The sequence below is a fragment of the Rattus rattus genome, chromosome 11 (assembly GCF_011064425.1).
Source record: "Rattus rattus isolate New Zealand chromosome 11, Rrattus_CSIRO_v1, whole genome shotgun sequence".
In the NCBI taxonomy this organism is placed as follows: Eukaryota; Metazoa; Chordata; class Mammalia; order Rodentia; family Muridae; genus Rattus; species Rattus rattus.
This window is the reverse complement of record NC_046164.1, coordinates 91,588,648-91,615,278: the sequence shown is the minus strand read 5'-3', so window position 1 is coordinate 91,615,278 and position 26,631 is coordinate 91,588,648. Positions and strand designations below refer to the sequence as shown.

General features: G+C 38.7%; 1 pseudogene; it reads right to left on the bottom strand.

Annotated features, from left to right (window-relative positions):
• Positions 1-1,323: 1,323 nt before the first annotated feature.
• LOC116912053 overlaps positions 1,324-26,631 on the bottom strand; it is a 62,392-nt pseudogene continuing 37,084 nt past the window's right edge.

Below are 26,631 nucleotides of genomic sequence, written 5' to 3'. Positions count from 1 at the left end.
TCTGATCCACTTATTGTTTCTATACTGTTGTCTTTTCTAAAATGCCATGTAAATGGGAGCACGCTGTATGCTGCCCTTTAACACTGGCTGTTTCCTTAGCAATGTGTATTTAAGGCACTAACATGTCTTCTTGTGACTCAGTGGTTCCAATCTTATCAGTGTACAGTATTACGTTGTATGAATATGCCACAGTTTATTCATCAATGTTTTCACTATCATATGGGACTGATTATGATCTATCAAAGAGAATGTTCTCTGCTTTTTATACACCAAGTTGAACATCACTTAGATGCTACACTGTTGTTCTTAAAACAAAATCCCAAATGTTTGATTTACCAAATGAAGTCTCAGAAGCCAGATGCAGTGGTGAAAACTCCTAGCTCAGGAAGTTAGAGAAAGCACCCAATTGACCTTCCTACTCTACTAAGTAACAAAAGAGCTTACATTTTTAGCTCTCATTCACAGAAAGCTCTTGGGTTAAAGGTGTGTGTTAGGGCTGAACCACACCACAACAAGAAAAAGGTTTTGCAGTTCACAATCTTAGGATTCACAATGTAATCAACTATTCTACAACACTACATGTTTCAATAATTTCAAAATTATTTCAAGTACTCATGTATTATCAGTGTAAATCAAGACACTTATACAATAGTTAAGCTGAAAGTTCTGTCCTAGGTTACTAATTTCTATGTATAGTTTGTTTTAAAATGACTTTGCTGATCAACAGCTCACCAGCATGCTCGGATAAGATAGATAAAACTATTAAATGTGGAAGAAAACCATTCCTCTTTTTTTTTTTAATATATTGAAGGAGTCAGAACCACTCCAATGAAGGATGTTTTAAAAGATATACAAATATAAAAAGAAGGTACAAAAAGAACAAGACAACTCAATTTCTGCCAGATCCCACAATAGAAGAGTGTTTGAGTGGTGTAGGCAGAGGGTGTATGAGCATTTCATCCCTTGAAAGGGTTTGATTAGATCATGACCCTGACAACAGTCATGTGGATGAGGCAAAAGGAACATTTGAAAATACTAAGAGACAGTTTTCTCTATTTTAAGGAAATGGTTCGTGTGTGTGTGTGTGTGTGTGTGTGTGTGTGTGTGTGTGTGTGTGTGGGTGCGCGTGCATTGATTCTTTTTAAAGAGCTCATATTACCAATGCAATGATTATAAGTTAAAAACTATATCATGATGGCTACACCGCGTGTTTCTCACTGTCCCCTGTGCAGGATTCTGAGCGCTACAGGGCGCCTTGCTTTGAATCCACTGACTTTCAGGACCGCCCACCATCTTTGTCTTCACATTAAATAGCAAGCCTACTTAAGCTTCCCAGGTAGCTTTTCTGTAGGTCTCAGCTGCCTCTAGTCAGTCAGTCGCTGCAAGGATCTCAGGGCCTACAATGATGACGTCAGAGACTTGTTTGCCAATCACTTCTTAAGAACAACTGTACTGTTGGCCAAGGATCCCCTCCTATTTCTAGCTGAACTCCCGGAGCCAAGGGAAGAAACTGTGTCATGCTTACTCAGAGACAGAAGTAAAACAAAATCACAAATTCACAGTGATCCTCAGCCATTCCAGCCTCTGCTTTTGGTGTATTTTGCAGTGGTTAAGGAGCCAGCAAAGCTCATTTCTGCAATGAAGCGTGCCTGATACCTTCTTCCTGCAATCCGTTCACAACTCCTGAGCCTGGTACCACATGAGCATTTTCTAGATCTGCTGAGGAAGGTATTTCAAAGACGACACCTTGATGCTGTTTATTTTTAATTATTTTATTTATTTACATTTCAAGTGTTATCCCCCTTCCCGGTTTCCCCTCCACAAACCTCTTATCCCATCCCCCCTGCCCCCTGCTTCTATAAGGGTGCTCCTCACCCACTCCTGCTTCACTGCCGTAGCATTTCACTATGCTGACACATCGAGCCTTCACAGGACCAAGGGCTTCCACTCCCACTGATGCCAGATAAGGTCATCTTCTGCTACATATGCACCTGTTGTGGTTTAGTCCTTGGGAGCCTGGTGGATCTGGTTGGTTGATATTGTTGTTCTTCCTATGCCGTTGCAAACCACTTCAGCTTCTTCAGTTCTTCCTCAAACTCCTCTATTTGGGGTCCCCACGCTCAGTCTTATGGTTGGCTGTGTGCATCTGCATGTGTATTGGTCAGGCTCTGGCATAGCCTCTCAAGAGAGAGCTATACCAGGTGCCTGTCCACAAGCACCTCTTGGCATCAGCAATAGTGTCTGGGTTTGCATATATGTTGCACATAGGATGGATCCCCAGATGGGGCAGTCTCCAGATGGCCTTTCCTTCAGTCTCTGCTCCACTCTTTGTCCCTGTATTTCCTTTAGACAGGAACATTATGGGTTAATATTTTTGAGATGGGTGGGTAGCCCCATTTCTCAACCAGGGGCCGTGCCTAACCTCTGGATATGGTCTCTACAAGTTCTCTCTGCCCTCTGTTGGACATTTCAGCTAATCTTATCCTCTTTCGGCCCTGGGAGCCTCTTGCTTTCCTGGCATCTGGTACTTTTTGGTGGCTACCCCCAGTTCCCCTTCCCCACTGCTATACACCTTTGTTCAATTTCCTGACCCTCTATACATCTCCCCTGTCTCCTCCCACACCTGGTCCTGCCCCCCTTTTTCCTCCCCTTCTTCTCTCCCTCCCAAGTTACTCCCTCCTTCCACCTCCTGTGATTATTTTGTTCCCCCTTCTAAGTAGGACTGAAGCATCCACATTTTGGTCTTCCTTCTTCTTGGACTTCATATGGTCTGAGTTGTATCATGGTTATTATGATCTTTTTGACTAATATCCACTTCTCAGTGAGTGCATTCCATGTGTGTTGTTTTGTGACTGGGCTACCTCACTCAGGATATTTTCTAGTTCCATCCATTTGCCTTAGAATTTCGCATTGTTTTTAATAGCTGAGTAAATGTAAATGTACCACACTCTTTGTATCCATTCTTCTGTTGAAGGACATCTGGGTATTCTCTGGCTATTATAAATAAGGCTGCTATAAACATAGTGGAGCATACATTTTTGTTGGAGCATCTTTTGTGTATATGCCCAAGAGGGTATTGCACGTCTCAGGGAGGGCAATATCCAATTTTCTGAGGAAAGTCCAGACTGATTTCTAGAGTGGTTATACCAGCTTGCAATCCCACCAACAATGGAGAAGTGTTCCTTTTTCTCTACACCATCACAGATGCTGTCTTTTTTTTAAAACTGTGTTTCTTATACCAGCAAATTTTCTGTCTTCACATACTAAGAACTCATGTTGTTTTGCCAGATTTGTCAATTCCTCCATCACATCCAGAGTAAAATCATTCAGAATATCAACATGAGTTTTGAACCTGCAGTTGCTGGGTCCCAAGACATAGTAGCTCTCTAGCCTATGATACATCAGCAGACAGATACAGATTGGTTTCTTTCTTCTGCATAAGCATGAGAAACTTTGAGGCAAGTGGGTGGGTTCCAGGCAGCTCTCCTTGGGCACCAAAACCGAGGAATTTCCACACTTTCTTCTCAGGAGGGGAAAATCTTTTATGGTTAGTGACTGGGAAAAGATTCTCCTGAATAATCAATGAACCTCTTCACATTCCCGACCATATCAGCTGCCTCCCCACCCCCACCCCAGCTGCTCAAGAATCTCCAGCATTTTGGACACTGTGCTCTCTGAGTGGCAATGAATCCCATAAGCCTGAAGTGTGTCCTCAGGTCTATGACTTCTGTCACCTTCCGGTCCTCCTTCTGAAGAACTTCAATAGTTTCCAAAACACTGGCCCCAGTGGTGACAACATCCTCACAGATCAGACAGCTTTGCACCAGATTACCATAATCCTGTCTCCTTTCTAATGAGCATGGGAATGTGACTGGTTGAACAGACCACTGTACTGGTAGCTATGCTGTGTAAGGAAACACCACATCACACACACACACACACACACACACACACACACACACACACACACACACACCACATACACAGTGAAAATTGATCCCCACATCTTGGGCAATTTGGAAAAAAATGTCTGCTACCTAACTGAAAAAACATGGGTGAGACAGGTTGCCCCCTCTCTCCACAGGTCAATTCAGACTAGAGAGGAGAATCACTCTTCTGCATAAAGTTCCTGAACTTGAAAGCTTGCACATTATACATCTCAGTGACCAAGGACCCCAGAGCTGCTCTAGCGCTTTGAGATTACTTCGATATATTGTCCCTCGGTCTACTTAATACCGAGTCTATTGATGACTTTGGCCTGAACTAGTTGTCTTGCAGGTTGAGACTGATGCTTTTCTCACTCTGCCCACTTTCTACATCTTTTGCTTGATCATCTGCCACAAGGCAGATCTCGTGAGTCTATTTGCTATCTTGGACTTTCATAGACTAAACTTAAAGCTTCCAGTCATGTGATAAGTTTTCCTATTCCATCCACGGAATTTTCTATCTCCAAGGAGATTCCATCTTCCAGGTGAAACTACTATAAAATATTGCAATAATGAGACTGGGGTGAATTTTCTATTATTTAACATAAAGATAATATAGAGAACAGCTAGCCAATTTAATGGAAAATAGAAACATTATTATTTTATCAAATGCAGTATTTGTATGGCAAATTTACTTTCTTTTCTTTATTGAAATACAAATATTTTAAGGTTTATTTTATTTCTGCCTGAGATTCAAGTTTTATAGCATGAATAGCACACTTTACTAGCTTTAATATTCTATTTCATACTATATATAATACATCAAACCATGTGTTTATATTAAAATATTACTGAGTTTTTAAAAGGTAATTTAAAATTTACAGGAAGTTCTAAGAATAATTCTGATCTATTTTACCCAGAGACTTAATTTAGCTTATTCTCCTGTTTTATTATTTTACCTGTCCTAGTTAGATGCTCCTATCAAGCTAAATATTAATACACATATTAATAAAATATTTCCTATTAACCTCTCCATCCAATAATTTTTAAACCCCATTGGAAATACTCTTAGTTTAGGTCATAAAGTAGAGACATGGATTCACTTTTACGCCACAGCTATTCAATTAACAATGGTTTCCTCCACTTTTTGGCAATTTCATTGCTGTCAGCCTTTGTCTATGTGAATATGAATCTATTTGGGAACCTTCTTCTGTTCCACTAGACCATTTTTAATGGTGAAGTTTGTGAAGTTTGCTTCCACTATCTACAATCTGACCTTTTGTGTTGGACATACACCCAGAGTCATTAATTGATATTTTAAGCAATCAAGCATGCTGTTTCTCTTAGGCAGGAGGCTGTGCCTCTCAGTTAGCAAACGCTGTCCATTTGAGAACTTGTGAAACACCAGGACCGATGGCATTTGTGGGCTGTTTGCTTTAGTTGAGTGTACCTTTTTCATTTGAATACTCATTCTATGAAAATTGGAAATGAAAAGACTGTGAGGTTAGTAGGTAATATTTTATTAATATATATTAATATTTCAGGCTAATGGGAGAATATAAATAGAATGGTAAAGTAGTAAGGCATGGAAATATCTTAGAATCTTGGCAGGAGCATTTTGCTTTGTTTTGTTCTGTTTTTTTTTATTATTATTCTGTTTTCCTTTTACTTCTTTTCGGAGATAAGATTTTTCTGTGCAGTTGAGGGTAGCTATAGGCTTCAAATATCAGTTCTCCAACCTCTAGAGTGATTCACCATCATTTGTCCTTTACAAACAAGATGCCAAAAATGACCAACCTGAAGAAAAAGACCATAGTTATGAAATGTGAACTTTCATGAAAATGCTCCAAATATTAGAAGGCAACACACGGAATAGTAAATTATATTTGTAATGCATATATCTAGATGACAATTTCTACCATCGTATAAAGTCCAAAAGAATATGCAGAGAATAGAGAACTGGGGGGAAACATGAGGAAATACTAAGGAAAGTGTTAGTCACAATAAATAATAAGCAGGTGAGAAGATAGTCACATGATTAGTTATAAGAGAAATGCCAGTTAAAACAATGATTCATAAATATATGTATCAAAATTGCTAAAATTGAAAGGATTAGCAAAATGAAGTATGTTACGAGTGCTAATCTATTAAAACTCACCAAAATGCTGATGATTACACAACCAGAGTCAATCTATAAACACTTTTGAGATGATCACTTCTGTGCATCAGCTTGTACATATTACTTTAGTTTTACATAGTTACTAAGATTTGTAAGAATCATTTGTCAGATGGGGAATGAGTGTTTGTAAAATGTTAATATTTCCCATCAAAAAACATCACCTATGTTTGTATTTGTTTTGGTCATTGTTTTCATTCCTGTTATGGTCCAAAGAACTGCTTTTGACATTAAGTCAGTGCGGGATACTTCTCTAAATGGAAGATAATTATCCCACTACAAGATATGTTGTACATGTCTTCATGCAACTATGTGTGGCCAGTAGCCTTCTTATTTATCTAATTCTGTGCAAATAGACTATAAATAACATGCAAGTTATCACTGGAAAAGATGAGCATTCTAATATGACCTAAAACCTGATAAAGCCCTTAGTCTGAACACTTTTGATATAACTCTGATGTAATATTTAAAATAACTTGGTTGTTAGTAAACTTGACAGATGAAACTGTGAAACCCCAATATAACTGTATAAATACTAATTAATTTCATAACCCTCAAAAAATACACAGAAGAGCACCTGAATAAACTATATTGTGTTAAAAGCAAAGTACTCCACGGTAGAAATAACAGTCTGTGTCCTGCTGTTAAAAAAAAAAAATCCTGGGAGAGACAATGGGAAGAGACTTCAAACTCCTGAGCTATGGACTCTGTAGATAATTTAATGTAAAATTGAGGCTTTGGCTCTGGGACGGAACCCTGAAAAGAAATAGACACTCTAAATTTTCTGTATGTGAGTGCACAAAGGTATGTAGGGGTGTGTGTGTGTGTGTGTGTGTGTGTGTGTGTGTGTGTGTGTGTGTATGCACACTCACATGACATGCTGGGAATCTGCACGTTAACTCTCTTCTTCTAAATATATCTGTGTTGAACTCAGGGCATCAGGGCTGTGCTGCAATCTCCTCTACCCACTTCTCCATCTCACAGTACCATAATTTAAATTAAATTGGTAACATATAGTATACACACAATATACATACTGTCTTTTTAATCCACCAAACATATGTAAACATGAAAAGGTGGTACTATGGGAGCAGGGGCAGTTCTGTGGTGGGAAACTGCCTGAGGTTAACCCCTCTTTTTCTGAGATTGTTGCACTAACTTTGCTTTCAGAAATTTAATCAAACTGAGACCTCAAATACCAACAGACATAATTTAGTACTAGGTAAACTTATAAATATTTGTGAAATGTAGATATTTTCCTTCAAAAATACACAGTCAAATAGATGCCTGCTTAAAATTAAGTGAAGTTGAAACAGTATTTAATTCTTTTTGCTTTGTCTATTTAAGATATGGTCTCACGTAACTCTGGTTGGCACGTAACTATCTATGTGTATGAGCTGGTTTTCAACCCAGAGATAAACTTGCCTCTTCCTCTCCCGTGATGGGAAAAAGGTATAGTCCACCAGGCCCAGCTAATTCTCTCTCAAAATAAATAATACCAGATTCACACTTCTAAGTTTTCCCCTAATAGTGTGGGTATCATACTTCCTTTAGGGTCCTTAAGATGTAGTAGCAACTTTTACCATGAAATCAACTAAGAGAAAAAGCTCACACGGGAAAAGCTACTTCTCATAAAAATGCCTCAAATACCATGAGGTGATTTATCGAGCAATGACTCTAATCCCATAAACTGATTTGGGATTGGCTTTTGGGAAGGTGAGCAGGGTATATTTATATCCTAGTTGAAAGCTCCAAGCATGGAACCGATTTAACACATTGTTCTTCCTTTCCATGGTGCGTTAAGAACTGCTTGCACCATGACCACAAAGAAGCTCAGGCAAGTCTTGAGACTGTGCCTTCTCCACTTGCTCTTCTCTTCCAAACCTACCCCACTGGACCCCACAGAGAGCTCTGGAGACAAGAGTACTCCCAGACAGAGGTGCAAAACTGGAGTCCAGCTACTGTGACCAGATGAAGGTCACTTTTCTCTCCTTTGATAGATCCTGTTATTCTAGGAATTCCAAATTTTGTAAGACAAAAATCTCCTAACCCGTTTAATGTACTATGAAAAAAAATGAAATCACACACCTCAAGGATGAAGACAACAGTTGTGGAGAAGTCTACCACACTGTGGCCTGCAAGTTGTATAATTTTATACTAGATGTTCAAAACTACCAACTTTTACATTTCCCTGACTGTTTTCATGTTCTTAACTTGGAAGTTCCTTACGCTGTGGACATTTATTTAAGAAAAAAACATTGAATAGCAAATTTAGCATATGTGATATCTAACATCCCAGAATAAATCTGACCATCAGAGGATTCAATATGGTAGAGTCAGGATGCTTTGGGGAAGAAAGAAGATGGAGATGGCATACTTTGGTGTCTTTACAAACAGGAAAATAACGTCCAGTTTCTTTTTCCCCTTAACATTGCCTGAAGTCTCGCTGACATGAACCATAAGATATTGGTTCTAAGTACACTAAGTCAGAGACAATAAAGGAACTTTTAATCAATGGGTCTTTCTACATCCCACCTTCCTCTGTCAGATCATGATTGTTCTATTATTAGAAATAGTCCGCTATCACCGCTAAATACTATGTTATTATAAAGGTTTTGTTTTTCCACACTGTATGAAAGAGAACTTCTTATATAAAATCAATATACTCATGAATAAGGTTAACAAATATTGAGATTATACTTAGAAATTATATTGATTTGTTAAAATATAAAACTATATTAAAAATTAATAAAAAGTATACTGAAAACCCTGAGTTGTATTTTGGAATGATGGCAATTCAAGTACTGTATAAGTAATAATTTCTCTGATTTTGTTAAGATGACTATTTCTACCATATTGAATACATATTAACTAGTAAGTTATCAATGTCTTCTCTTTTGCATACTTGTGGTCAGAACATTGACAGGAAAATATTTCAGTAATTTTACAGTACTATGGTGAATGCTATCACAACACATCTTTATAATCCTATTTTAATGCATTACTTTAAAACAGTATTTAAAAGATAAAGATAATTTGAGCTATTATTTTAGATATTCCTCATTTTTAAATACCACTAATTAAGAAGGCTAAAAGTTAAAAGAAAGTGGCCTCTTATCTTTGCTGTTTGCTTCCTAAACCATAATGAATCTAGGGACCAAAATGTGATACATTAAAATTAAGTGCTTCAACATACTAAATCTGATGTACCAATGGACAGAATTAAGATTATCACATTCCGAAGAAAGTTATGCTTAACCCAGAGCTGGTGATACTCAATAATAAATTCAGCAGAAACAAATCTCAGGTTGGGAGAACAGCAAGGAAAGGGGATGGGGGAAGAACACAACTGGAAAACTACAGTTGCTTATTCCATGGAGAACATTTAGATAAGACAACAACCAGTCTGGGCTTGAGAGGAACCTGCATGGCAAAGGAGAACTCACTCAGTAGCCAATAGGAAATTAATGCTTTCTGACAAATATTATTTACTCAAAATGTATCTTGGGTTCTTCTTCTGAATCAGAACTGACATAATTCAAGACCTTAAAGATCCTGTAAGTTAATAGAGGGAGTGAAGAAATAAACGTGATGTAAGATAATGTGTTTTCTCAGAGGTTGGCAGAAATGACATTTAGTAAAATTAATCTGGAAACAACTGGTGAGGGATAGGGAAGAAAAACGGAAGGCATAGAAGTTACAACACCGAGAAGCTGTGGCGTGCCCCAGAGAAGCATCTAAACTTTGGTGCTCTCTATTTGAATTTCAGCACATCCCTCACTAGTTGTGCAACTTTGAACAATTTACTTGACCTTTCTTATGTTGGCCTTCCACAACCAAAGTAGAATAATGATCATGAAAATTAGCACCAAGTAGGGCTCCGAAGTGCTGCAATCAATCATATTTCTCAGGTCAAAGATAAGGGAAGCCACAGCAGGGTGTGGCCTTCAGAACACACAAGAGAAAGTGGGAGTGACTTCTCCAGAAAATCATTCCTTGCAGTGGTGGGTTTCCACTATGTAGAGACTATGTTAAATAGCATATGATTTTTATCTCCCATTCAAAGAGAGTCCAAGTCAAGAAACAGATCTAAACAATTCAAGTGACTTTTGTTTACAGTTCAGCCATTGAGAAATATATTCTTATGGGCCTTGGTTACTGGATATAGCATAAAATTTAAAGAGGAAAAGATCCTCAGGGAAGGGGGTTGTTAACTGAAAAGAATGACTACTTAACAAACTAGTGGATAAATATAGAACCTTAGAATCACCCTTGAGGACAGAGCATGGTGGTGCACATCTTCTGTTTTTTCTTTAAGATTTATTTATTTATGTTAGTGTTGGGGAACAGTGGCAGGCAGATCTATGAATTTGAGGCCAATCTGGCCTACAGAGTGAGTTCCAGGATACTGGGGCTACACAGAGAAACCTTGTATTGAAAAAAACTAAACAAAAAAACCCCCATAAGCATAAATTTGCATAGTATGTTTTCAATAAGAAAAATCAATGACTTGAATCTTATTTGGATGGTATAATTTGATGAGTCAGAGATCGTAAAAGGAACAGTTGCTATACACAGAAAAGGAAAATGCAGAAAGGCATATTCAGCCTGAGACACATCACATCGTCTAAGCAAACTGATTATGTGACCAGAAATTTGGTATGGAATTTCTTGTGAAGATAAATTTAGGAAGCATCCATGAAGCATAAGGAGAACTCAGTAAGAGGGGAGGATCAAATAACCACAAAAGGAAAACTTAGGGCTTAGGGAATGGCATTGCAGGCTAAGTGTGCTTGATACGTAAGCATGAGGTCCTGGTCCAAACTCCCATCACCCCACACTTAAAAATCCAAGTGTGGCTATGAGTGACTATAACTATAAAGCTGTGGTTGAGGAAGAGACAGGGGGATCACTGGGCTCATGGGTGTAGAGCACCAGCATGGCTGTAGATTTGCTGGGAAAGCCTTATTCAAAGGAAAATGGTGGAGAGCTATACAGGATACCCCAAATCCTCTTCTGCCTTTGATACATGCCTACTATACAGAAGCAAAAGCAGTAACTATTCAAAATGGAGAGAGGTCAGTGATAGAGAGCCCAGATCTCATGGGCCAGATCTAAAGCCCAATTTCCCAAGAAGCGTCTGCCTGGAGTTAGATTGCAGGGACTTAGTGACAAGATGTATGAGCATTAATTAATACACTTGTTCTAAGGTCAGCATTCTCCCTGAAGAAATAAAAAGAGCTTCAGTTACAAGCCTCCTCCTACTAGAATTCTGCTTAAATAGCTTACTCTGGTCATGGAGGAAGGCACAGTTGGAGTGAGGTGAGACCATTGGGTGCAGCTTTAGCCATTTCCAAATGAAGACTACTCCCAGTAGCCATAGAGACTCATTCGAATGCCAATGTCTCCTGTGAGACTGTGTCCCCTACTTTGATTTGTGGGGAAGGCTATGCACAGAGGGAAAACGTCAAATAAAACATTCACCGTTTCCATAAAATACCTTCACATTATAATCCTGCTTCTTTCAACTAGCTAAAAACTGACCTTCCCTTGCTCAAAACTGCCTGTAAGAGTCCCAGGACAGGTTGTTCTGACATTCTTTTAACATCATCTCATCTTCCCAGCCAAAACTAATCACAAGAATATTACCCGTTGACAGGTGCATTTATTCTGTCAATTAAATCAGATGGTTAAATCGAAATGTGCCCCAAATCTCTCTTGTTTGCGTTATCCATATTGGCGTTTCTTGGCCGTGGTTCATTGCTGGCTGGAAGTCGTCCAGCCCCCACAGAGTCACTTTGCAATATTGTGCCAGCAAGTTTCCATGCTCTGCAGCAACCGCTCCAGCGAGGCCAGAACAGCACTACAGGACTGACCTGGAATGTTATATTGCTTCACTAAGATTTATTAAAAAATGGAAGGAGGGAGACTTAGATCAATGTTTTTGGAATGGGAGAGGTTATATCGCCTCATGGTTAAGCACAGGTGACGCATAGGCAATGAAGTGAAGATGCTAAAGACAGGCTGTGGAAAAAAACACAAGAAGGGCAAAGCCAGCCAGACTAGCCCAGCTTTCAGATCCTTCTTTAAAACCCTCCACAAAGTGACCAGATAATAGCAGTCTCCTAAAGAGTAGTTCCTAATTTTAAGCCATTACTCCAAGAGGATATGCAAATACACTGATGAGGGGGCAACGGACTAGAATTCCACTGAGACAAGTTGCTCTGTTCCACTATAAAACTTCAGAGAATGAGTCTACAGAACATTTTGGCCATAATACATATTCACAATGAGGCATAGTTAAAGATGGATCTATGATTCTGCTTCCTGGTGTGCAGGGAAAGGGCCAGAACATTTTGGATCCCATTTCAAAATCCTTTGATTTTTTCCAGCCAGTGACACCCTGTAAGCACAGCTGCAAAAACGCCTGGCTTCTAGAGTACATTTGAAAATCAAATGGTCTACTTTAGAGAGTCTGAATAAAAACCACAAAAAGGAAGTGGGGAAGTAATGAGTGAAAAAATCCAGGGCTTAAACAAAAGTTGACATCTTAGATGACAATGGTAGAGTCACTGGAGAATGCCATGTCTTCTAAAGATATGTTTGAACCTAGCCACAAATTCATTCTCTACATTGTCTACCTGAACGGGCATTTCAGATTGTCACATAAACAAATATACTGGTGACTTAAAAATCTCAGCATGGTATTATTACCTTGTCATAATATCATAAGATCCTCAGCCTCTGTAAACCATAATCAGTTTCATTTTTTGTCAATGTACATTGTACATGCAAGGAGTCCAGATGACTTTCCACAATGGGTTAGCTGAAGATAAATTACTGACACTTTTTAAAATTAAGCTTTTTACTTTTAAGCAATAGTACATTTTAGCCACTCAACACTCACTGACTTTAATAGTTTAGTCCTATGTACACTTAGGTCTGTGTATATGGTATTTGATGACAGTTATGCTCAATCACATATGCCCTGATGTTAGCCAATTTAAAAGACAGATATTGTGCTCACCTGAACGAAGTACATGAGCCTGTTTGGACAATCCTGATTGAACATTTCTCTCAAAATACACATTCTATGTCCAAGAGGATTAATTGATCATAAGTTTAGCTAATTAGTATTTAGAATATGAATTATAAATGATAAAATCTATATTGGGAGTGGCAGGGGAAAAAAAACAGTGATCACTGTGTGTACTTTCTAGTTCAGAGGACTTATTATTGCCTAGGAATTCTGAAATGACACAGCCAGTTCAGAAAACTAACTTGCTCCCTGATGAGGAAGAGGGATTGGAAAAACCTTCCCTCAGGACCAGGTGTAGAACAAGGCTCTGGTCTGACTCTACTGTCAATATATATTTCTTAAAGTTGTGACGATAATTGAATAGGATTAATTTCCTAAAGTTTTAGGTCTACTATATAATTTTTTAAAAAAGTAAATTTGATAGTAGCTGTATTTGAGTTATTTCAGTGGCCTAGCTTATGTAAGAGCTACAAGTGAATTATTAGGTGGAATGAAAGTGTTGTAAGGAAGGGAAAACAGTTTACATGTGCTTTAAGGTTCTTACCTGGGCTATACATTAAATCAGTTGTTCATAATCTGTGGTCATTATTCCTTTGGGGGTCAAATATGAGATATCAGATGTCTATATTACAATTCATAACAAGCAAAAATACAGTTATGAAGTAGCAATGAAATAACTTTATGGTTGGGGTCACCACAATGTGAAGTATATTTAAAGGATCACAGCATTAAAAAGGTTGAGAACCATTGCATAAAATGGACATAAGACACATTAATGGTAGAAAAACACATTATATTATATATGAATGCACAGCAGTGTCACAAAGATATGATTCAGCAAGTGCTACATGATTGAAGCTCAATGGTGTCTTCTAGAGAAATAGAAGGATAAGCTATAAGAAAGCAAAGAGAAGAAAGACGTGGTGCATAAACATTACCTTGTCATGCGGATAACAAATTTTATAAACGAGCGAGAGTTTTCTGAAAGCAGCCCTCATCCTAATGTAAATACAGTTTACTAAAATACAGGTTTGCCTTATAGATGTAAATTTCCTTTCCATAGGGCAGCATTGCAGAACTGCTACTATGTCCACATTTTCTCAAAATAATCTGCTTAAAATATGCCTAACAAGTATATTTTGGGGTGTCTTATTCTAGTCTCCACAGTCACATTTAAGGATAGTTTGTTCTGAGCCTCAAGTATACCACAGGAAAGGTAAAAGTTACTCTAAGCCTATTGTGTTTCAGCTGTCACATGAACTGTTCTGCAATACTGACATATTAATTCAGTAAGTTTACAAAATATGTTTTGTTGTACCCATTTAACGGAGGGAGAAACTAGAACCAAGAGTTTGAGCACAGAAGTTACACAACCAGCATTCAAGTCCTCCTGTAAAGCCTGAGCCCTAAATCTTCAGGCCCAATTTTGGCCTTTAGCCACACTTGTTCTACATCAACAGAATGGGTGGGGATCTCGATATACTGCAAACTGCGTTAACAGCCTTAAGCATGGGCAGTTGAATGAGAAAGTGATTGCTGGCAACTCAAGCATTCAGACTCTTTATTGATGAAAAGGGGAAGGGGTTGTGGAGAGAAAAGAATGGCAGGTGGAAGGGACTAGAGAGAAGAAAGCGGTGGTTTGGTAAAAACACCCACACACTTAGTTCTAAATTGGGTCAGTTTATGCACATCCAATCAATTTAACTTTTCTCTTCTACCACTTCAGATTTGATAATTCTAAGATGTGTCGCATTCAAATGGGGAACGTGGCTCCGTACAACTTCAAATCAATTAAAGACTGAAACTCTGATAAACATCTCTAATGGGTTAATAGTTACTGACTTTGTTTGTTGCTATGTTGTAAATGTCTGTGCTCTCCCCCAATTCATGTGTTACAATCGGAATCTCTGTGGTGGTGAAACTATGTAAGGTGACTAGAAAATAAAATGAGTCCCCTTCTGCCCCATGAGGACACAGGCAAAACGTGCTATCCATGCAAGATTTAGGAGATTACATACCTAACTACCCTAAACCTTAACACTGGATTCCAGAACTATGACTTGTATATTTCTTTTGCATGGTACTAGGTTGTAGTCACCAGGGAGACTGAAAGCAGATACGCCTCGAGCATATATGACCTAATTTATCCCACTCGCACCAATTTTCCCTAAATACTTTACGTAAGTGCTTATCATCTAATAGGATAGGATAGCGTCTATCAAGCCATGCCATAACGAGACTTCACAAAGCAAAGTAGCCCACTCACTTTGAGCATCCCTATGCTCTGAATCCTGGACACTGCTATAAACAACTCTACCAAGAGGGCTGCAGCACAGTGGGATCTAGCAAGAACATTTTACCTCAGCCCTTGCTACATATTAATGTACACTTGATATTAATTTAAAAACAAAAACAATGAGTCCTCTTTTCATACTTCATATATTTTGCATCTCTCCTTTGTAGCAATCCACTCACCAGTTCTTATTTTTCTTATCTGAGAAAAAATCTAACAATGTAGCCCCAAATTACCTCGTTTTTATAATCCTCCTGCCTCCAGTCCTGTACTAGGATTATAGGTATGTGCTCCTATGTCCACCTTAGAAATTTTTTTTTAAGTATTCACAAATTAAACTTGCCTCATATTCATCCCAGGGATGGTAGAATAAACCTATTTGGATGGTCTCATTGTTAGTTAACACCAAATGTTCCAACAGTCTTAAACATTGTAATGTTCCCTACAGTTGAGAAATTGTTTCAATCCTTACATCTTCTGTGAGGGTACTTATAGGCGACTTCTATAATGGTATTTCAGAAGCAATGGTCTTTCGTAACCTATGCCTCTTCTAAGCAGCCAAGACTATATGTCTGTATTATGTTTGGGACTCAGCTTGACACCACTTGAGGCCTGGAATTGTTCTTTAATTGTTTGCATATTTCCCCAAAATACAAATCTCTCCATAGAGATCATAAACTGAGAGAACAGACTTTGTTTTGTATTTTTCTTATGCTCTAATTTAGTCTCCTAAGAGAAAAAGTATATTTAAGTCCTTAAAAATTTACCAAATATGTTCCTAGCATGTTGTGAACACAGTAGTGACCCAAAAATAGTTGATGAATTTAAATAGAATTCTATCATCTTGGTAGCTTCAAATTTCAACTTCTTGAAAAACTGAATTTCCCATTTTAATCTCCTGACTATTGACCAATAAAGAAGAAAATTTTATTAAAACCAGTAGACTCTCATTTGGATAGTTAATTTCATTAAAAAAAAACTAGATATTACAACCTACCAAAATTCTTTAAGATTACATCCCATGATATAAAACCATCATTAAATAAACAAAAAATTAAAGTTCTTCAGTATAGACTCCTCTGTTTTGACTTTGCTTATTCAGAACTTGTTTTCAAAGCAATTGGTAATAAACACTGAATGCATTCCTACATATGTAATCTGAATGCAAATATGAACTAAATATGCAACAAATATTTAAATTTCATTCACAAATTAAGGCTGTTTGAGCCAGTTAATGTAACTAAGACAAGACTTTTATCCCCTAAGTGAGGTAAGCATCATAGCAATTCCAGGATGCATGAGGGAAAAGAGGTTCCTGGAAAATGGCCGCATTTCTCCAATTCTGTCTTACACAGGTCCTTTTCTTTGGATTGAGTCTGGGTATCCTTAATTTGTGACCTCACTTGGGAAAAATGGGTATTAACCCCTTTTTCCAGGAGACTTCTCAAAAGTAGGAAGGAATAGATGGAGAGAGGAAGTGAGAGAGAAGGGAGAAGAAATGTGGGGAGAGGAATGTATGAAAAGGAAAGGGAAGAGAAAAAAGCAAGGAAGGCAAGGACTGCTGGTGCATTCTAGACTACCTGTGATTGGCAAAGGCTTGGCATAGAACAGAGTGAATGCGCTAGCCCAAAGGCTCACCTTTCCGTGTGACTGGGCCTCCATCCAGAAAACAGAAATCTTATAAGGTTGCCTGGACTGCCAGCTGCCTCAATTTCAACGCAATGATTTAATGTATTTTAAATAAATGTAACATAAGGAAAAAATGCTTTGTACAAATTGGTCATCTGTTGTTTTTCTGGCTGGCACCATGATTTATGTAATATATCAGTAGAACAGCATTTCTCTATCTGTCTCTTGGATAACAAAGTGCATCTGGAAGGTTCTTTATAGGGCTTTAACCCCATGATTACTAGAAAGGCTGTACTGTTTTCCATAAATCATCGATGCCAAAGATGCTCTCAACATTATTTTTTTCTCATTATGCATAAAAAACATTCAGGATTTGAGTGACACCCATCTCCACTCAAAACAACATTAACTGAATTTTCATAATATCCCAAATTATTTGTCACTTTTTTTAGAAGTAATTATAAAGACCACACATATATTTTCCCTTTCTACTCCTCTTCCCTTCTCCAGCAATATAAAATGCTGTAATCTGCTAGTTACTAAAACAATGTAAATTGTTTCAGTCAAACATCAAGACCAATGATGACATCATCACAGTCCAGTGGCACATCAAATAGAATGATTAGTTTTAACGTATTTTGGATAATCGACCCAAACTGGAAATCTTAGAGAAACTTGGAAACTTCTTCCCAAAGCAATGTATATTTGTTCTTACATAAAATTTTGCATGGAATCAAAAGGTTCACAACTCAGAAGAACATAGCGATATGATTTTGTATGTCTTTCAAAGAGCATTGTTTTAGCTCTCTAATTAGTCCCCAAGGAATAACATAGGGGATTTGTGTTGTAACTTGCTTGTAACGATTGTTTCTGGGGTAGTTGTCTTTTTTTTTTCTGGAGCTAATGAGGAAAGAGGTCATAGGTTCAATTCATTTAGGGGTCAGTTGGTTGTCATACAAAGGAAAAGCCTTTGCCATGTTACTGATCTACCATCTTGTAAATTTATGCATTTTTCACCAATCCAGATAATGAATGGATGCAACTAAACCTCTACTCCTTCTAGAAAAAAAGCTTGAAAATATCTTTCCTTGACTTGATGATATCACGCGTTATGAAAGTATGGGAGGCACCAGCTTAGTACAGCAGCAGGAAGAGGTCCTCACAAGGTCGGAAGAGAAGGGTGTCATGAGCACATGGCTGTAGGACACTAAGCAAGCTGTTTGCCTTATCTGGGTCTTTTTCTTGTTAAATAAGTAGACAACACCTGATAAGAATCTTAAACATAAAACAATATTCTAACTCAAATTTTCTAATAGTGAAGTCTATCATATCCTGAAGGATGTATGCCAGTGCATACAGTATTGAAAATGAAAGCACACACAGTGTAGGATGCCTCTGACCCTTTGATGACCCCCACAGTAGCAGAAGGGTCCAAAGTAATGCATTCTTACTGTGGTCATTGACTGTAAGGAAAGCGTATGCTGCCCACTGGTTTCTTTTTATGATTAATCTACATGCATTTGCATTAATAGATGTATATTTAGTGTAGAAGCCTATACTCCCTAGACCCTGAAGGGAAACATGCATATGTACCATGGACAAAAGAGAGTAATATAATGTTGAAACAGTTAAAGCCTCTTTGCGGTAGACAAAATGAGGCTCTAAAAGAAACTACTGTCTCCTAAAAGTCAGGAAAATCATTCGGTTTATGTACATAGGCTGGTGACGTACAGCGTGTAACCACTTAGCTTTCACTGCTTATGATTTTTTAAAAATAGAAAAGCTGTCTTTGAATCCTCTCTGTATTCCCCCTTCTAAAAAGTGCAATGCATTTATCATACCCATGTACACAGAATGCACACACACTGATAATGGGCAGACACGGTTACGCCACTTTTCGATTTTTTTGTAACATCAAAAAAAAAGCATCTATTTTCATATATTTTATAGCCTGCTAATTTGGCTACAGAGCTAATGCCCATTTAAGGGAATATGGTGTGGGACGACTGTGCAGCGTTATTAAGTGAGGAAGCCATATGTTTCTTAGCCCCACCATACCGACTGTGGCTCTGCTCAACCCCCCTTGTTGGATGAGCTTTTTCTGCAGATAGGCCTACCGTGGGTAGAATGCCTCTTTTACAGGTGTTTGTTGGAGATCATGCAAAACAAAGGTTTCTTCAGAGAGTGAAAGCTGTGTAAGACAACTGGAGACAGCATCTTGCTTGCACTTAAGATGCGACCTGCAGAGTTCTGCTCCAGACTCTTAATTTATAATAGTACCTTTATATATCATGATAAGTGACTGTCAGCCCCTAGATAGCTGACACAGTGCCCAGAATATGCAGAGCTGTCTAGTTTTGATCATCTTCTAGTTTGTCTAGAAGGGTATTAGAAGCAAAAAAAATTTTTGAAAGGGTTAGATTATGACCCAAACTGAAAATATACTTCATCCACAGACTGATTATTCCTAAATTCCATGGAAAGGTAAGATGTAATGATCTATTAAAGAAGTTCACAATGCAAAAAGATGTCTTTATCCCAATTGTCCTTTCATCCTTTTGTGTGGTTCTGAGTTTAGGTATCACATGTAGTAGAAATGCATAGCAGCTTTACAGAATGTCAAGGGGGCCTCAACCGAGTAAAAGATTAAACATTTTCACTGACAACTACTGTAATCTGATATTATATCATCATGGTTTCCTCGAGCTCAAGAGAATTCCCTTCTACTGAGTCCTTCGCTGCCCAAATTATAAGGTGCAGAGGGCTAGAAGAGAAAATCAAACAAGAGAAAGGGTATAAAAATAATACAAGTGGAAAGACACGAGGCTTATATAGGTTTATGTTTTTATGCAAATGTGTTAGTAAGAAAAGGGCTCCATTTGGGGAGCAATAAAGAAGAGGGCGGGAGAAAGCCATGAGCAGATCTCCGGAAAAAAAAAAAAAGAAAGAAAGAAAAAGAAAAAGAAAAACACAGAGGCTTTCTATGCAGATGGGGGATTTAAAAGGAGTAAAATGATAGCCACATAGTCAAGAGACTAGAAAAGAGACCTTGATGTTTGATAGTTGTAATAACCTGCAGAGTGCTCTAATGGTTCGGGGATCAGGTGCGGAGCTACGGCAATAACGAGAGCTGAATAATTATCTCGGCCGTATCTGTATCGCCAAAGTCCCAGCGTATGAGCTATGTAAGGAGGCTTCCGCTGCCTCTCCAAGATTTCCTGAAATGTTAAATCACTGATTTGGGAGCACTTCCAGCATTAGTACTGCCCAGTTAGAAAGAAATAAAGCCCAGAATTCTCCTGTGGCAGTTCTAATGTCTTTGTTAATTATGAATTATGGGTAAACATGCAGACGCACAGAGGTCACGGCTGTCAGCAACAATGGTTTTCAAGAAGGATTTTTATGAGGGTCTTTTTCGCTCCCACCATATTGTCCATTTTATATACATAATCAGAGCCAGGCATATAAAAAAAAAACCAATGTTTGCCTTTTAGGTAAGTTGGTTTTGTAAGGTTTTTGTTTTTTGTTTTTTGGGTTTTTTTTATATATTTTTTTTTCCTTTTCTTTTTTCTTCCTCTCTCTCCCCTGTGTAGAGGCATGTTTCTGTATCCAAGCATAGCCATTCATAACCGGAGCTCTCCTCTGTTACTGACAACAGCTGCACCATTTCAAGGACTAGGCAGAGAGAGGCCAAGCCCGAGGCTGGATTAACACTCAGACCCTGCAAACCACCTTGTAACCCAAGGAAGCAGCCAGTCAGGGTAACCTAACGACAGTGGTCATCTCTCATATCTGATGGTTAGACAGAAGCCGCTGTCGCCATTTTTCATTAACCTCTCTTAAATAGTAACACTGATTTCAAATCTATCCCAGGATGCCTACAAACAGGACTGAAATTATATTTTGTGTGGATCCAGCCCAACAAAAGCAACTGGCACAAAATCATTTTAATTAGGTGGTAGCAGTTATAATTCACTCCAGTCTGGCAAAAATTCTTCTGTGCCATCAAAGAACTTCTAGGACTTCCTGTAAAACAGGGTGGAGAGTAATGGAGCTTTTGTGAGCATCTCACACAAGGTTTTGACGTGTTGACAGAATGGTAGGCTCTACAATCAGATCAAAATTTATCAGACTGTTCAGAAAAATCTGTGACAATCATTCTTTATAACTTTTTCCAGATAGACGATATTATCTAGAAAAATGGCTTGGCAACTGTGACAAAAAGCCATTGCCTTTGTGCCTGGCAAATTTGAGAATAATAATCACCTCAAATATAGGAGATTCATAATCCAGTATCAATAAAAGTTTCTTTCTGCCCTTCCTCTTTTAATCCAGTTACCTACAATTTCTTCACAAGGCACAGTAGTGCATATCTGTAATCTCAACTTGCAAGACTGAAGTAGGAAGGTTCAAGGCCAGCCTGACATACACAGACCTTGTCTCAAATAAATAAGTAAATAAATAAATAAATAAATAAATAAATAAATAGGAAGGAGGGAGGGAAGGACGGAAGAAGGAGGGAAGGAGAGAAGGAGGGAAGGATATAAAGAAATGGCTCCATAGATTACGTACTTGCTGCCATGCCCAGCTTCCTGGGCTCAATTCCCAAAACTGACATTGTGGGAAGAGAGAACTACTCCTCCAAGTTGTTTTTGAGCCCCCATATGTGAATTGTGGCACACACATGCTCAAGTATAAGGGTGAATACACACGAATACACACACATACACACACGCACACATACACACACACACGCACAAATGGAAACACACAAGTTAATAAATTTAATTTTTAATTATTTTGAAAGGAAAGAAAGGAGAGGAAAAGGAAAGGTTAGAAGGTGAGGAAAGAGAAAAGAACAGGGTTATCAATGAACAAATCAGTGTTTCTTTATGCACTGAGTTATCCACCAGTCCCTCCTCTTAAGGAGCAACATCCTATTTCCAATCCCTTCTCATAGCAAACATTGTTCCGAAGAGTTAGATGGTCACTTTTAATCAATGCAGAAAGAGGCATAGGAAAATGCACAGATGTTGGTTTATGCCAAGCTCCCTTCCGCCCACGTCTCTCCCATGACCTGATCCATATTTCACTCTACCCTGCTTGGTTACTTAGAAGCACGGCACTTTCTTCTCCAAGAAGTCACAAGCAATTTAGGAATTCACTGTGCATTGGAAATACACCAGGAATAGCATTACCCTTTCCGACCACACCATACATCTGAGCTATAGTACTCAACTCCTCATGATTGGAGAGCTGAGAAAGAACCTCCATCTAGGTCCACTGTAGGAATTCTCAAGCAAAAGCAATGCAGTCAGCATATAATTTGCCATTATGTTAATCATCAGCAAATAAGGAGCAAAATGAGTCAAGTAGTCAGAGTGGAGAAGTGACTATATCATGTTCTGACATAGAAATTATATCCATGTATATGGCATCATATCGTATCATATTTATATATCTTTAAGACAGATACCTTTTAGATGTCTTTAAGATATTTTTTATAGATAGATAAAGTAGAAAAATAAAACCTTGACCACGATGAATCCTTAATGAGTAAATAGGATGATAGACACAAACATGGAAATGGAAAATAAAAGAAAATTTCAATTTAGTGTGGAAATCAACTGAAAGTTAAGACAGAAATCTCTTTGATTGACACCAGAGAAATGAGCATGGTTGTCTTGAAAAACCATGTGGATGGTAATGAAAGTAGCAATGAAAGAAAAATTCAGAATTGCAGATAAAACCAGCTATTTTGCCAGCCAATTTTTACATTAGGAAAAAGAAATGATTTTACAGCGTTCGTGAAGCAGTTCCTTTCAATTTCTTAATCCTTTTGAAGCCTCTTGTCTCCTAAGAGAATAATTTTTACAGTGAATTAATACTAAAACGGGCTACATTTGTTGGGGGGGGGCACTGTTTGTTGGCGTTTTTGAAGTTGGTGTATGTACCAGAGTTTCAGGACTCAGATACCTTCAAGATCTCAAGAGACCAAGGCTCGGTCAGTCTGGTTCTGGGCAAAGTCTCAGAAAAGGAGATAACTAGATCCATTTGAATCAAGCTTCTATTTTCTCTACCCTCATTTCCACTTTTGCCTTTTAATGTCACCTGGGTCTATGCCAAGTGTCCTTTGCCATAGCAACACCTGCAGGTGAAAGCCCAGCTCATCACTGCCAGCCGCCACAGCAGTGAAGAGGCAGCTAATCACTGTTCAAGGAGAGGCATGCCATCTCCAAGACACCCATGGACAATTTGAGTCCGAGAGTGTCCCTGAAGCGCCCTCTTCTCACAGGTGTTTAACCTGTTTAGCCATACTTCAAGAAGAGGGAAAGGAAACAACCCCTTCTCCTCCTGTTGTTTACTTTACATCGCTCCTCGAGCCTGTTCATTTTCCAAACCCCTGTCAAGCTCCCACTGTTTACAAGTTACTTCAGCCGTGTACTCATGGGGCCCCAGTGGTGGAAGCAGCTCTCTGTTTCCTTGTTCTCCCATACCTTCAAGGTCGTAAGGTCTGAGACCAACTCCAGTACTATACTACATTTCAGATGTCAAGAAACAGTGGCTAGGGCCAAGGTGCATTGCCTCTCTGCCTTCAATGCCTCTGAAAGCCATTCTTCACTGTAGCAAATGCTCTTGTACTGATGCCTCTGGTTAAACAGCCTAAGCTTCTTATTCATGCCCTCAACAGAAATGAAACAGTGTGCATTCTCCAAGGACTCTCAGCCTCTACAAGGACTTGCTTGAACCCTGCTTGGATACAAGTATTGCCTTTCTCCTCTTCCTCCTCCTCTTCCTTCTCTGCCCTGCTACTCATCTTCCTGCAGCAAGCAAATGAGTCAGGGTCTTGACCCCTAACCTACCTTAAAAGAGTCAACCTTAAGGCTTGAAAGAACCCTGGTGATCTTTGGGGAACTAAGGCTTACCTTCATTGGTTCTGACTCAAACTAGCATAGGTTTTTCTACAGGTGAGTCCACCTCTTACCTTCATTGGAAAAGCAATCAATATATATGAGAGTGATACAGAGTCTGATAAATTCAGTTCATATGATAAAACCTGTATGTCTAGCTGTTCTTCCTTCAGTGGGCCTCCTCTAGGGCATGATGGTCAGTGTCAGCCTGTGCATTTATCTACAGTGTCAAATAGAAGTTGTTTTTTTTTAATTGGACTTCTTTTTAACTTACATTTAAAATGTTATTCCCTTTCCTGATTTCCCATCCATATACACCCTGTCCCATCCTCACTATTCCTTCTATCAGGGTGTTCCCCCTCCCCAACCTCCCACCCCTTCCCATCTCCCCGCCCTGACATTTCTCCACACTGGGGGACCCAGTATTGGCAGAACAAAGGACCTCTCCTTCCATTTTTGGTGCCCAACAAGGCCATCCTCTGCTACATATGCAGCTGGAGCCATGGGTCTGAGCATGTGTACTCCTTGGGTAGTGGTTTAGTCCCTGGGAGCTCTGAATGGTTGGTATTGTTGTTCTTATGGGGTTGCAAGCCTCTTCAGCTCCTTCAATCCTTTCTCTAACTTTTCCAATGGGGACCCCATTCTCAGTTCAATGGTTTTCTGCTAGCATTTGCCACTGTATTTTGTCATGCTCTGGCAGAGCCTCTCAGGAGACAGCTATATCAGACTCCTGTCAGCCTGCACTTCATGGCATCAGCAATATTGTTTGGGTTTGGTGCTGTATATATATGGACTGGATCCCCAGTTGGGGCAGTCTCTGAATGGCCATTTCTTCAGTCTCTGCTCCACACTTTGTCGCCATGTCTTTTTCTATGAATATTTTTGTTCCCCCTTTTAAGAAGGAGTGAAACATCCCACTTTGGTCATCCTTCTACTTGAGCTTCATGTGGTCTGGGGATTGTATCTTGGGTAATTCAAGGTATTAGGCTAATATCCATTTATCAGTGAGTGTATACCATGTGTATTTTTTGGGATTGGGTTACCTCACTCAGGATGATATTTTCCAGTTCTATCCATTTGCCTATGAATTTCATGAAGTCAATGTTTTTGATAGCTGAGTAGTACTCCATTATGCAGATGTACCACATGTTCTATATCCATTCTTCTGTTGGAGAACATCTAGGTTCCTTCCAGCTTCTGGCTATTATAAATAAGGCTGCTATGAACATAGTAGAGCACGTGACCTTGCTGTATGTTGGAGCATCCTTTGGGTATATGCCCAGGAGTGGTATAGCTGGGACCTCAGGTAGTACTGTATCCAGTTTTCTGAGTAGGTGTACCAGCTTGCAATGCCACCATATTTATGCTATCTACATTAAGTGAAATAGAATATAGTGAATTTTAAATATAAATACACATGTAAGCCTCCATATCTCCCCTACCCCACCACCATCAGTGGAGCCTTAGGATCTCCTCACTGTGAGAGACCTCAGATTTTTTTTTTACGTGGAATTACAGTCTGCTCTCATCTAATCCTAGACTACAAGGTAGTTAAGGACAAGAACAGAAATTCAAACAAGGTAGAAATCTTTGGATTTCCCTGCAGTTGCTTAAAACTCTACTGAGTAGTTACTGAAGACAAAGAGTTTCCTGTAATCAAATGAATGAACCATCAAGGCAGGGTATGAATAAAGTAATAAGTAGTAATCTCAGATTCTATAAAAATGGGATCTGATCCTAAAGCCTCCTGGTTAAAATACAAATTTGTGTTTCTATGTTTCCCAAAATGTTAAATATATTCATACACACAGACATGTACACACACACACACACACACACACACACACACACACACACACACCTCTATATCCTAACTAGATATTTGCTAATCTTTAAACTTATGTGTTTGTGTTTATCTGGGAGTATAACTGTATTACCAGGAATTTAACTCAGGGCCTCGTGTACCCAAAGCAAGCATTCTATCTGTGCTCTATATCCCAGAGATGCAATAACTCCTTTGTTTCTGTAGTGCTGGGGATGGAACCCAGCTCCTTGCACATGCTATCAAAGCACCATACCACTGAAAGACATTCTCAGCCCATTTAATCCCTACATCTTTAAAGCTATCTACACCAGACACAGTTTTGTTTCTATAGAGATTTGCATACCAGTATTTTGGGGATGGTTGTTGTTGTTTAAATTTAAGATGACAAAACCAAAAATTTGGAGATTATTTTAATGTTATGCTCCACACATTAAATCAGTACACCAGGCAATCAGCTCTTGGAATTAAAATCTTAAGTTATGGATACACTAAATAGAAAGAAAACACACACACACACACACACACACACACACACACAGATACCACACTGAAGTTCACCTGTATCCTCAATATTTAAGCCATGTTAGAAAACACACCATGGCACACTCTAATGCTGATAGATTAAAAGTAGAAAGTAAGTCCTTCATAAGCAGACGAGGACTACAGAGTCTCCATCTACAACCCATAATTCTTTTCAATTCAGTTGCCTGGGTTTCCACCCAGCTGTCTCCTACTGGAAGTTAAATGTTCAAAACTGGAGCTCTGGCTCAGTAATTGCTTAATTTTTCATTGTAATTCTTCTTTGTGGATATAAAATGGATGAATTTTGCTT